Raw genomic sequence first — 13,036 nt, forward strand, 5'->3', positions numbered from 1 at the left:
AGAACTAGGTAGTAGTACCCTATAATATATTCCTACTACTAGGATTCGGAGAGGATAAATCTAGCCCTAATCGTCGTCTAGGACTCGATAGGCTCGAAGGTAAGTATACGACCTCCTCTCGACGTTGTCGTAATCTCGCTCGTATACTAGACTGTTTCGACTGTCGTCTCGTTATTATCCTTCCTAGTATAGCGCCTAGTATATATACAATATCGGTCGGTATGTTTTAAGGTTTCGTACGGTAAGGTAAGGACTTAGGAGTAGTAGATATATACTAGTAGCTATAGGGAAACACCCTTTCTTTTATAGTATCGTATCGTTAGGAACAGCTAGGCAGTAAATAGCTAGCTACCTTTTTTTTGTTTCCTAGCTACCTAACTACTAGATTTTTTTTCCTAGCTACCCTAGCTAGCCTAACTACTAGAATTTCTTTCCTAGCTACCCTAACTACCTAAATTTTGCCTTCTATACGGCGGCTCTCTCCTACTAACGGAACCGAGCTACTATACCTAACGAATCTAAGCTCGTTTTTAGTCTTAATCTATCCTCTTTCGGTATAAGACACTCGATAAGCAAATGCTTAGGCCGAGTCTAACTATAAAACCTAAGACTAACTAATAGCTCTATTAACTAATCCTAATCCTCGAACTCCTTCCGCTTCTTAGTAAAGACCTTAAAGAGCGCTCGAGCTTCTTCGGGTACCTACGGAGTAGTCGAGATAAAGCCGTATCGCTAAAATAGGTAATCCTTCGGAGGCTTATATAGAGATTGAGAGAATTCTAACGCTAATCTATCCTACTAGTAGCTTAGATTCCGGATATAAGCCCTCTCTGCCTTAGTAAAGATTTTATATAGTAGTAGTACTCTACCTTAGAGAAACGCTTTCTATTTAACTATTAGTATCTGCCGGCTACGAACGCCGGCTATATATACCGAGTATAGAATAATTACCTATACCCCTTCCTCCTTTAGTAACACTTCTGCCGTCCCTAGATACCTAGCCCCGATCGTATTAATCGCAAGCTACTTTGCCTTTATAGACGTAAAGGCTTCGCTCTAATACTAATAAAGAAACTTCTACTCTATATCGAGGATATAAAGACGACTAGTCTCGATTCTAATCCTTACTAGCTTTTCGTAGTAGCTTTAACTATAATTTTCTAGATTGATAGGACTTATACCTTAGCCCTTTACTAGTATCTCGTCTCTTTAACTATACTCGATCTACTCCTAGCGCTTATCGTCTATAGCGTTAGGCCCTAAGACTATACCTATTACTAGATCGACGTATAGTATCTCCTCGCTTTTTTTAGTTCCTTTATTCGTAGTATTAAGCTCTATCGCGGTATCCTAAACTCTAGTATTATTGTTCTCGGCTATCTAAATATCTCCGTTACTATCGGTCGTATCGATAGAGGTAGCGGCTATAGGTCTAAATGCTATTAGTTAACGTATTAAAGAAAAATATGCCGGCTATAGCTGCCGGCTACGGCTACCGGCTATAGCTGCTAGCTACGGCCGCTAGCTAGATTAACTTACGCTACTAGAACTTTACGCTCGAAAACTAGCTATAATTCTTTCCTTCTCTTAGCCTTCTCTTAGGTTATCTTCTTATTCTAACCTTCACTTTTTTCTATAGGCGCTAGCTATTAATAGAATGCCTTATTCCGCGCCTTACTTCTCTTATTCTTAGCTCTTTTATCCTTATCTATCTTCTCCTTTCTCTCGCGGTCTCGTACGGAATTCTTCTTCGTAGAGTACTCCTCTTTAGTCTTACGCTTTTTAGTTAGACGCTTAGGTAAAATAAACTCGCGGTCTTTAGTTCTATCTTCTCCTTAGCGCGCGGCGCGCTTCTCTCTTATTATTGTAAGGGAAAGGGGCGGGGGCGTAGCGTATAGTAGTTATTATCGGTATAGGTATAGAGGAAGAAGTTAAAAGTATAAGAATATCGCGAAGCCCTAATTATTGCCGCCTATATAACGTTATATAGGTAAGCTTTCGCAACTACGGCAACTATGCCCCGGTAATAGCAACTACGCCCTAGCAACGGTAACTACGCCCTAGCAACGGCAACTACGCCCTAGCAACGGTAATAGAGCGTAGTAAATATAACCTAGTAACTATTATAGCCGGCAATCGTAGCCGGTAGTCGAATAAGAGTGTCCTTATAGCAAAACTACGCCCTAGTAACGGCAACTACGCCCTAGCAACGGCAACTACGCCCTAGCAACGGCAACTACGCCCTAGCAACGGCAACTACGCCCTAGCAACGGCAAAAGAGCGTAGTAAATGTAATAGAGTTACTATTATAGCCGGTAATCGTAGCCGGCAGTCGAATAAGAGTATCCTTATAGTAAAACTAATACAGTCTCTAGTTTAAACTAGGAATCTATATAGTTCGAAAAAACCAAACCGGAACTAGGGAGCTAGTTCGCCGCTAAGAAACCAAACTATATACGTTTAGTAGTTCGGAAACCGAACTACTACGGGGTCTATATAGGTAAGGTATTAGAAAAGTATATAAAGAGTACGAGAAGAGTATCCTAGGATATAGGTCGTAAGTAAATTATAGTAGTACGCCTAGTTATTTATATAGTACGGTAATCTAAACGATTAAGAGCCTATATTATCTCGTACTTTGCTTATAAGACCTCGACTCTACTAATATACTATTAATCTCCTGCCCGGTCGCCCTAGCTATAGAAGTAGCGGGGAGCGATAATCGTACGACGATTTCTCTTCTTCTTTAGTTATATCTACTTCTAGTTCTTAGCGTAGTTAAACTATAAATACTATCGAGTTTAGCCGGGATATCTTAATTCTTCTTTAAGTTACCGGACTTAGTACGTATCTATAGCTATATAATAGCGCTACGTATTATAGAGAATCTCTCGTTAAAGTTTCTCTCTCGTAGGCTTACTATCTACCTCGTAGTATAGAGGATTAAAGTACTAATACTAAAGAATCTCCTTATAGTTAGAATACTAGGGCTCCTTAGGACCTTTGTATTTTAGATCTAAAAAGAGACGTATTATAAATCTTCTATCGCCCTTTCGCTTACTATCCGCTAAGCTAGGATATATAAAGAAACTAGTCTAAATATAGCCCGTCTCTATTATAACCGAGTAAATATAAGGCGCTAGGTTTCTACTTCGTACCTTACATTTAGGTACGGCGTAGAGATAAAATTAGAAGTATAGCCGGTACCTATAGCCGGTACCTATAGCCGGTAAAAGGATACGAAAATAGGCCTACTCCTAGGTTAATCTAACGACTAAATACAAATTCTAGTTAATCCGCTATAAACCGACGAAATTATATTTAATTTTCGGTCTAGTATACGATTTACGGCTAAGGCGATTAGTGCTCTTTAGGAAGCTACGGAGGCATTTCTCGTAACCGAGCTTAAGCTTTTAAACCTCCTTACTATCTATACGAAGCGGGTTACTCTTTAAAATAAAGATATATAGCTTCTAGCTAAAATTCGGCGTCGGTTTATAGCGGATTAGTTAGAAATTATATTTAGTCGTTAGATTAACCTAGGAGGAGGCCTATTTTCGTATCCTTTTACCGGCTATAGGTACCGGCTATATTTCTAATTTTATCTCCGCGCCGTCCCTAAATCTAAGGTACGAAGTAGATACCTAGCGCTCTATATTTACCCGGCTATTATAGAGACGAGCTATATTTAGATTAGTTTCTTCGTATATCGCGACCTAGCGGGTAGTAAGCGAAAGGGCGATAGAACATTTATAATACCTCTCTATTTAGACCTAAAATACAAAGGTCCTAAGGAGCCCTAGTACCCTAACTATAAGGAGATTCTTTAGTATTAGTACTTTAATCCTCTATACTACGAGGTAGATAGTAAGCCTACGAGAGAGAAACTTTAACGAGAGATTCTCTATAATACGTAGCGCTATTATATAGCGATAGATACGTACTAAGTCCGGCAACTCGAAGAAGAATTAAGATAGCGACCGAAGAGGAGATTAATAGTATATTAGTAGAGTCGAGGTCTTATAAGCGAAGTACGAGATAATATAGGCTCTTAGTCGTATAGAGTAACGTACTATATAAATAACTAGGCGTGCTACTCTTATTTACTTACGACCTATATCCTAGGATACTCTTCTCGTACTTTTTATACTCTTTTCTAATACCTTACCTATAAGCGCTCCGCGACAACCGAGTAAATATAAGCTATAGGGTTTCCGCTCGGTACCTTAGCCTCCGAGATAGGGCGGAGTTAAATTTAGAGCGATAGCCGGCACTCGTAGCCGGTATATAGAGACGGTAGTAGGCCTTTTCCTACTAAATAACTAGCTTGTTTAGTATAGCCTACCTAATATTTCTTATATTTCCTAGCAATAGGCCTAGGTTACTTATAAGATTACTATAGCTAGTAAGGGAATTACTAAAGAATATCTATACTATAGTAGGATACTATTATTACGCCCGCTATTTATTAAAAGGAGGCTTTCGCCTATTACTATACCGGCTATATATACCGGCTATATTTCAAGGTTTGCTATACCTGCCTTTTTAAGCCGTACCTGCCTTCTTTCCTTACTCTAACGTTACTATAATATAGGGTTACGCAACGCTTACTCTATTGCCTAGCGATACCGCGATACTACCTCTCTCGCTATATTTAACCTTCGTATTAATACTTATACCTCTACGCTCTATATCTACTACCTCTATAATACCCTCGCTCCGCGCGCGCCTTCGTATACCTTTATAACGCACTTTTTTCCTTAATTCGACGACTTTTATAATACCGAGTCTACTTAACTAAGTTACGACGCCTCGTAAGAAGAGACCTACTACTTCTACGGGTTATAATAATACTAGAAATAGTAGAACGAGTATAGTATATTAACGTAAGAAGGCTGCTACTACTACCGCTAGCTCTAGTACTAGAAAGGGCGTCGCGAGTAAGGCTCCGCGTAAGACGACGGCGGGTAAGGCTCTACGTAAGACGACGACTAGCGCTTCTACTACTAGTAGTAATAATCGTATAAAGCGTCGATAGCGCCTAGGAAGTAAGTCCTATTTACTACCGGTAGCGTAGCCGGCATTCTTACTATCTTTTTACTAATCCTTCTTTAGCCGTAGCCCTCCGTAAGATTCGGAAGTATTCGAAGGGTTCTAATCTCCTACTCCGTAAAGCTCCTTTCTAACGACTTGTTCGCGAAATTACCTAGTATTATATACTAGACCTTCGCTTCTAAGCCTCCGCGATAGGCGCCCTTTAAGAGGCTATAGAAGCCTACCTAGTTCGTATCTTCGAATATATATTTCTCTTCTACCTCTTTTCGAACTATACTAATACTATTTTAGCGGTTAACCTTATAGCTATCTATACGAACCGTATTACGATTATAGATAAGGACTTCAAAGCACTCGATTAGATTCTAAAAGGCTAGAATGTCTATATTCTAGATAGTACTAGGTAGGATAGATATTCTAGTAGGAAGGATATTCGTAGTATTATCTATAAGCTTTTCTATATACGAAATAAGCCGCTATTATACGGCGCTGCATACCGCGCTCTAAATACTCTCTAAGTATATATATATAGTAAAGTATGCTTTATTAGCCGTACGGAATAGAAGTTTTCGAAAATCCCGTTAGTACTAAGGAGTAAAAAGGCCGGCTACGCTACTAGCTACGCTACCGGCTACGCTACTAGCTACGCTACTAGGTTCTTTAAAGAACTAAAAGAAGATAGACATTCCGGTTAATTTGTATTAGTTCGGATTTTTATAAAAAGAAAATAGGGAAAAATAAGGAAGGTTAAAGAGCCTAATGCTTATAGTTATAGGTATTATCCCTATTTTCTAGACTATATTATATACCTGCCTTCGTAACTCTACCTAATACTCCCTCTAAATATCCTTATACTCTACCTACTAGAAATTTAACTAGGTACCTCGACCTATAGCTGCCTCTATATCTTTTACTATCTTCTATAGGTTAAATGACTCCTCTATAGTAGCCTCTACCTCCTTATATAATACGAAGTTACTACCTGCCCTACCCTTAATATCTCCTAAATAACTAAGAGTTCTAAGGAACGAACTAGCATTCGGCCTTAGTATAGCGAGTAACTAGTAGAACGTTATATAGAGCTACCTTATAGCTCTTTTATATACTATACCGATACTAAGGGAGGAGCTATCCTAGTACTTAATATTAGAGAATAGTTCAGTTAGAAAGTGTTAGAACTTCTTAAGGAGGGCTTCTAGGGAAATCGATAAGTTCTATCTAGATCTAGATAATAATATTCTACCGAGCAGTTAGGGAATTAAATAGCGAGCGAAAGGATGAAATTTATACCTAATAAGTACAGTTTCTAAACTAAACTATAATAGCTTATATATATATATATATATACTTTTAATTAGTTAGTACCCTTAGCTAATTGTCTATAGATTTAGGGTTATATAAGTACCTTCCTATAACTAAAAAATGCTAGCTACGCTACCGGCTATACTCTCGTATCTTATAAAGGGCTTACTTCGAGTTACGTAGACATTCTTATACTTCTTAGAAACCGATAAATTCTATAGTTCGAACTAGCTAATCCTATAGTTGCTTAGTAAACTAACCTAAACTAAACTAGATCTTCGGCTTAGCAAACTGGACTAAACCAACCCGAACTGCTGCGGGGTCTACCTATTCTAGGCTCTAAAGGTAACTTTATATACATTCGGGCGACGAGGGGATATCGCTAAGACCTAGAAAATTAATAAGCCTATAATCGTAAAGAGATATTTATACTTCTTACCTTCTAGATTTAATAGTCTTCTATTAAACCGTCTTAGTAGGTCCTTATTGGATTCGTAATTAGGATAGTCGCTAAAGGAAGGAAAGGCGGCCGACTTAGTAAGGCCCGAAGAGCCGAATCCTTAAGGTATATTTATCTTTTATAATATAGGAAAAGGGAAGAAGGAGAGGAAGAGCGAATAGAGATTTAGAAATAGTTAGTAGAAAATCGGAGTGGGTTGCTATAGTAACTAGTCTATTTTAGAATTCAAAATGTATTAGGAATATATACTAGCTATATACGCCGGCTATATTATCTTCTATATAAACGCTTCGTCTCTTTAAAGCTACTCTAGGCCTATATACGCTTCTGCTTCTCGATCTAGTATCGCCTTCTATCTCCGCCTCCCTCCTCTTTGTTATCGCTAATAAGGGTTTCGCTTAGACTAAATTTTGTATTCTCTTCGCGCTATTAAGTTTCTTCGTTCTTAAGGTTTTCTAATTCCTCGATTAAGTCCTATAGTATAATCTTTAGTATCCTACCTTAGCGACGCTAGTAGAGGAGGTAGTATCGGGATACTATAATAGATTCGAAGGTAGTAGGTAGGTATATTCGATTAAAGCGGCCCTAGTAACGAGCGAAACTAAAAGACCTCTTATAGCCTATACCTACGCTTAGTATAGCGAGGACGTCCTAAGCGACTAACGCTATCGTTAAAAACTTAGGCTTTAACTGCTACTATATAGTAAGAATACCGTCTCCGAATTCGTTTAGAAGACCGGTAAGATCTAGAGATTATTAGCCCTCTTTCCGAGCCTATAAGTTTAGTACTTACTTACGCGCCGATAGAGATTAAACTCTTCTTTATTTACTTTAGTAGTTGCTTCCTCTTCTACCTCTACTTTCTATCTACGAAATAGGTAGAATATATAATATCGGAACCTTTTTAGCCTTCTTTTTCTTTATAGGAGCTATGTTTAGACTAGTTTTATTCCGACGCTTATAGAATATCTTTTATAGAATAGTCTAGTAATACTTAGTCTATTCCTCGTCCTCCTTCTATTCCGGCTTCTACTAGTATATATCCTTTTCTACTAGGTTTAGTAAGTACGTAACGATATAGATATCTCTAAACAACTAGAAGGTAATACTATAGTATTTATATAACTTAGTATAGGAGCTGTCTATAGCTTTCGCTATAGCTACTTTCTAGGGAACGCTCTTCTTAGCTAGCTTAGCTACGGTTTCGCTAGACTTATTAAAGAGCCAGTTATAGTACGTAAAGATAAGGTAGATTGTCGGTCCTTAGATTCTTCTAATCGTAGTAGTAACCTTCGCGTAATACTTACTAATATCTACGAGATACTCTACTTAGCGCTATTTAGCGGCGGTAAGCCCGAGCTACTTAATACCCTCGGGATTCTAATAGATCTCGAGAGCAGTATATAAAGGCGGTATATAAAGTATATCCCTTCGTAACTATATAGAAAGTCGAATCGAACTAGATCTTTACGTCTTAGGTAAATAAAGTAGGCGCTAAGGAGGCCGCTTTTACTATCGCTTATTCTATACGATATTCTAGGCATCGAATAATCGGTTTTAGGGCGCTCGATAAGGTTCTTTTAAATAGCTTCAAATCGGTTTTATCTCTATAAGCTTAAGTTCGTATATATTAGTAGACGATAAAGCGAGAGAAAAAGAGCTAGAACTATATTATATTACTACCTCTAGGTGCCGGCTATAGCTACCGGCTACGGATAAAAGTTATACCTTATATAAAACGAGAGCGAGGCTCTTTATCTTATCTCGTCTTATTACTATAACGAGTCTCTCGACTTTCGACTTTACTTTATCCTTATCTAGGATCTTCTATTAGTCGTCGTTCGATAGTGTAATTTTAAGCATCTTAAAGAGGGCTAGGATCGCGATTTAAACTAGTTAACCTTTAAGTCGAGAAGTCCTATTATAGTATAATATCCCCTCTATAAAGAAGCTCTAGAATATATCCGTTCGATCCTTACTACCCTATAGTACTTCTATAGTTTATACTCCTTTAAACGTAAGTATAAAGGAAACTATATCTTATAGACCTATTAATTAAACTACTCGGTATACTCGGGTTTCTAAAGATACGCCTAGCTAGCTTTTTCGAAGATATCTAGGTTACTACTCGATATTCTTATATCTCCGAATAATCTTCTCCTTAGACTCCGTAACGGTAAGGACTAGGTAGTAGCAACCTATAACGAAATCCTATAGTCCTACTACTCGGATTCGGAGAGGATAAATCTAGCCTTAATCGTAGTCTAGTACTCGATAGGCTCGAAGGCGAGTATATAGCCTTATCTCGACGTTGTTATAATCTAGTTTGTATACTAGACTATTTCGACTATCGTCTTATCGCTATCCTTCCTAGTATAGCGCCTAGTATATACAAAATATCGGTCGGCACATTTTAAAGTTTTATATAGTAAGGTTAAGAGTAGTCGATATATACTAGTAGCTATAGGGAAATATCCTTTCTTTTATAGTATAGTATCGTTAGGAATAGCTAGGTAGTAACTAGCTAGCTACCTTTTTCTTGTTTCCTAGCTACCCTAGCTAGGCTAACCACTAGAATTTGTTTCCTAGCTACCCTAGCTATCCTAACTATCCGAGTTTTGCCTTCTATACGGCGACTCTCTCCTACTAACGGAACTAAGCTACTATACTAAACGAATCCGAGCTTGCTTTAAGTCTTAATCTATCCTCTTTTAGTATAAGATACTTAATAAGCAAATATCTAGGTCGAGTCTAACGACGAAACCTAATAGTAACTAATAGCTCTATTAACTAATCCTAGTCCTCGAACTTCCTCCGCTTCTTAGTAAAGATCTTAAAGAGCGCCTAAGCTTCGTCGGATATTTATAGAGTAGTCGAGATAAAGCCGTATCGCTAAAGTAGGCAATCCTCTAGAGCCTTATATAGAGATTAAGAGAAATCTAACGCAAAACTATCCTACTAGTTGCTTAGATTCCGGATATAAGACCTCTCTACCTAAGTAAAGATTTTATATAGTAGCGGTACTCTATCTATAGAAATCGCTTACTATTTAATTATTAGTATCTACCGGGCATAAATACCGGCTATATATACCGGCTATAGAATACTTACTTATATCCCTTTTATCCTTAGGAACTCCTCCGCCGCCTTAGATACCTAGCCTCTATTCTATTAATCGTATCTAGACCCCGCAGTGGTTCGGGTTGGTTTGGTTTAGTTTGCTAAGCCGAAACTCTGGTTTGGTTTGGGTTGGTTTGCTAAGCAACCACATAAGTAGCTGGTTCGAACTATATAATTTATCGGTTTTTAAGAAGTGTACGAATGTATACGTAGCTTCAAGCAAGCCCTTTGTAAGACTCAGCAGTATAGCCGGCAGCGTGGCCGGCATTTTTAGTCCTCAGTACTCATAGAATTTTCGAATCCTACTTAGGCTACGTAGTTGTATGAAGGTACTTATATGACCTCAAATCTATAGACAATCAGCTAAGGGCACTAACCAATCAAAAGCATATACATATATAAGGCATTATAGTTTAGTTCGGAAACTGCACTCCTTAGGTATGAATTTCATCCTTTCGTTTACGGTTCAATTCCCTAACTGCTTAGCAGAATGTCTTTATCTAGATCTAGGTAGAACTTATCGATTTCCCTAGAAGTCCTCCTCCTTAAGAAGTTTATACACTTTCCTACCGAACTATTCGACAATATTAAGTACTAGGATAGCTCCTCCCTCGGTATCGGCACAGTATATAAAAGAGCTATAAGGCAGCTCTATAGAACGTTCTACTAGTCACTCGCTATACTAAGGCCGAATGCTAGTTCGTTCCTTAGAACTCTTAGTCATTTAGGAGATATAAAGGGTAGGGTAGGTAGTGACTTCGTATTGTATAAGGAGGTAGAGGCTGCTATAGAAGAGGCCTTCAACCTATAGAAGATAGTAAAAGATATAGAGGCAGCTGCAGGTCTAGGTACCTAGTTAAATTTCTAGTAGGTAGAGTATAAGGATATTCAGAGGGAGTATTAGGTAGAGTTGCGAAGGCAGGTGTATAATATGCTCTAGAAAATAGGGATAGTGCCTATAACTATAACTATTAGGCTCTTCAACCTTCCTTATTTTTCCCTGTTTTCTTTTTATAAAAATCTAAACTAATACAAATCAACCGGAATGTCTATCTTCTTTTAGTTCTTTGAAAAACCTAGCAGCGTGGCTAGCAGCGTGGCCGGCAGCGTAGTCGGCAGCGTAGCCGGCCTTTTTACTCCTTAGTACTAACGGGATTTTGGGAGACTTCTATTCCGTACGGCTAATAAAGCATACTATACTATATATATATGCTTAGAGAGTATTCAGAGCGCGGTATGCAGCGCCGTATAACAGCGGCTTATTTCGTATATAGAAAAGCTTGTAGACGATACTACGAACATCCTTCCTACTAGTATATCTATCCTATCTAGTACTATCTCGAATATAGACATTCTAGCCTTTTAGAATCTAATCGAGTGCTTTGAAATCCTTGTCTATAATCGTTATACGCTTCGCGTAGATAGCTATAAGGTTGACCGCTAAAATAGTATTAGTATAGTCCGAAAAGAGGTAGAAGAGAAATATACATTCGAAGATACGAACTAGGTAGGCTTCTATAGCCTCTTAAAGGGCGCCTATCGCGGAGGCTTAGAAGCGAAGGTCTATTCTATAATCCTAGGCAATTTCGCGAATAAGTCGTTAGAAAGGAGTTTTGCGGATTAGGAGCTTAGAACTCTTCTAATACTGCCGAATCTTACGGAGGGCTACGGCTAAAGAAGGATTAGTAAAAAGACAGTAAGAATGCCGGCTACGCTGCCGGCTACGCTACCGGCTACGCTGCCGGCTACAAATAGGACTTACTTCCTAGGCGCTATCGACGCTTCGCACGATTGCTACTAGTAGCAGAAGCGCTAGTTGTCGTCTTGCGTAGAGCCTTACCCGCCGTTGTCTTACGCGGAGCCTTGCCCGCCGTTGTCTTACGCGGAGCCTTGCTCGCGACGCCCTTTCTAGCACCGGAGCTAGCGGTAGCAGTAGCAGCTATCTTGCGTTGATGTACTATACTCGTTCTATTATTTCCGATCTTATTACGACCCGTAGAAGCACTAGGTCCCTTCTTGCGAGGCGTCGTAACTTAGTTAAGTAGACTCGCTATTATAAAAGTCGTCGAATTGAGGAAAAAAGTGCGTTACGAAGGTATACGAAGGCGCGCGCGGAGCGAGGGTATTACGGAGGTAGTAGATATAGAGCGTAGAGGTATAGGTATCGATGCGAAGGTTGAATATAGCGGTAGTGTCGCGGTATCGCTAGGTAATAGAGTAAGCTTCGCGCAAGCCTATATTATAGTAACGTTAGAGCAAGGAAAGAAGGCAGGCACGGCTAAAAAAGGCAGGCACGGCTAAAAAAGGCAGGTACGGCAGACTTTGAAATATAGCCGGCATATATAGCCGGTATAGTAATAGGCGAAAGCCTCCTTTTAATGAATAGCCGGCGTAATAATAGTATCCTACTATAGTATAGATATTCTTTAGTAATGCCTTTACTAGCTATAGTAATCTTATAAGTAACCTAGGCCTATTGCTAGTAAATATAAGAAATATTAGGTAGGCTATACTAAACAAGCTAGTCATTTAGCAGGAAAAGGCCTACTACCGTCTCTATATGCCGGCTACGAGTGCCGGCTACGAGTGCCGGCTATCGCTCTAAATTCAACTCCGCCCTATCTCGGAGGCTAAGGTACCGAGCGGAAACCCTACAGCTTATATTCACTCGGTTATCGCGGAGCGCTTACAGGTGAGGTATTAGAAAAGAGTATAAAAAGTACGAGAAGAGTATCCTAGGATATAGGTCGTAAGTGAATAAGAGTAGCACGCCTAGTTATTTATATAGTACGTTACTCTATACGACTAAGAGCCTATATTATCTCGTACTTCGCTTATAAGACCTCGACTCTACTAATATACTGTTATTCTCCTGCTCGGTCGCTGTCTTAAATCTTCTTCGAGTTGCCGGACTTAGTGCGCATCTATAGCTATGCAATAGCGCTACGTATTATAGAGAATCAACTCCGCCGTATCTCGAAGGCTAAGGTACCGAGCGGAAATCCTATAGCTTATATTCACTCGGTTATCGCGGAGCGATTACAGGTAAGGTATTAGAAAAGAGTATAAAAAGTACGACAAGAGCATCCTAGGATATAG

The sequence above is a fragment of the Pseudocercospora fijiensis genome (genome assembly GCF_000340215.1).
Source record: "Pseudocercospora fijiensis CIRAD86 unplaced genomic scaffold MYCFIscaffold_14, whole genome shotgun sequence".
Lineage (NCBI taxonomy): Eukaryota > Fungi > Ascomycota > Dothideomycetes > Mycosphaerellales > Mycosphaerellaceae > Pseudocercospora > Pseudocercospora fijiensis.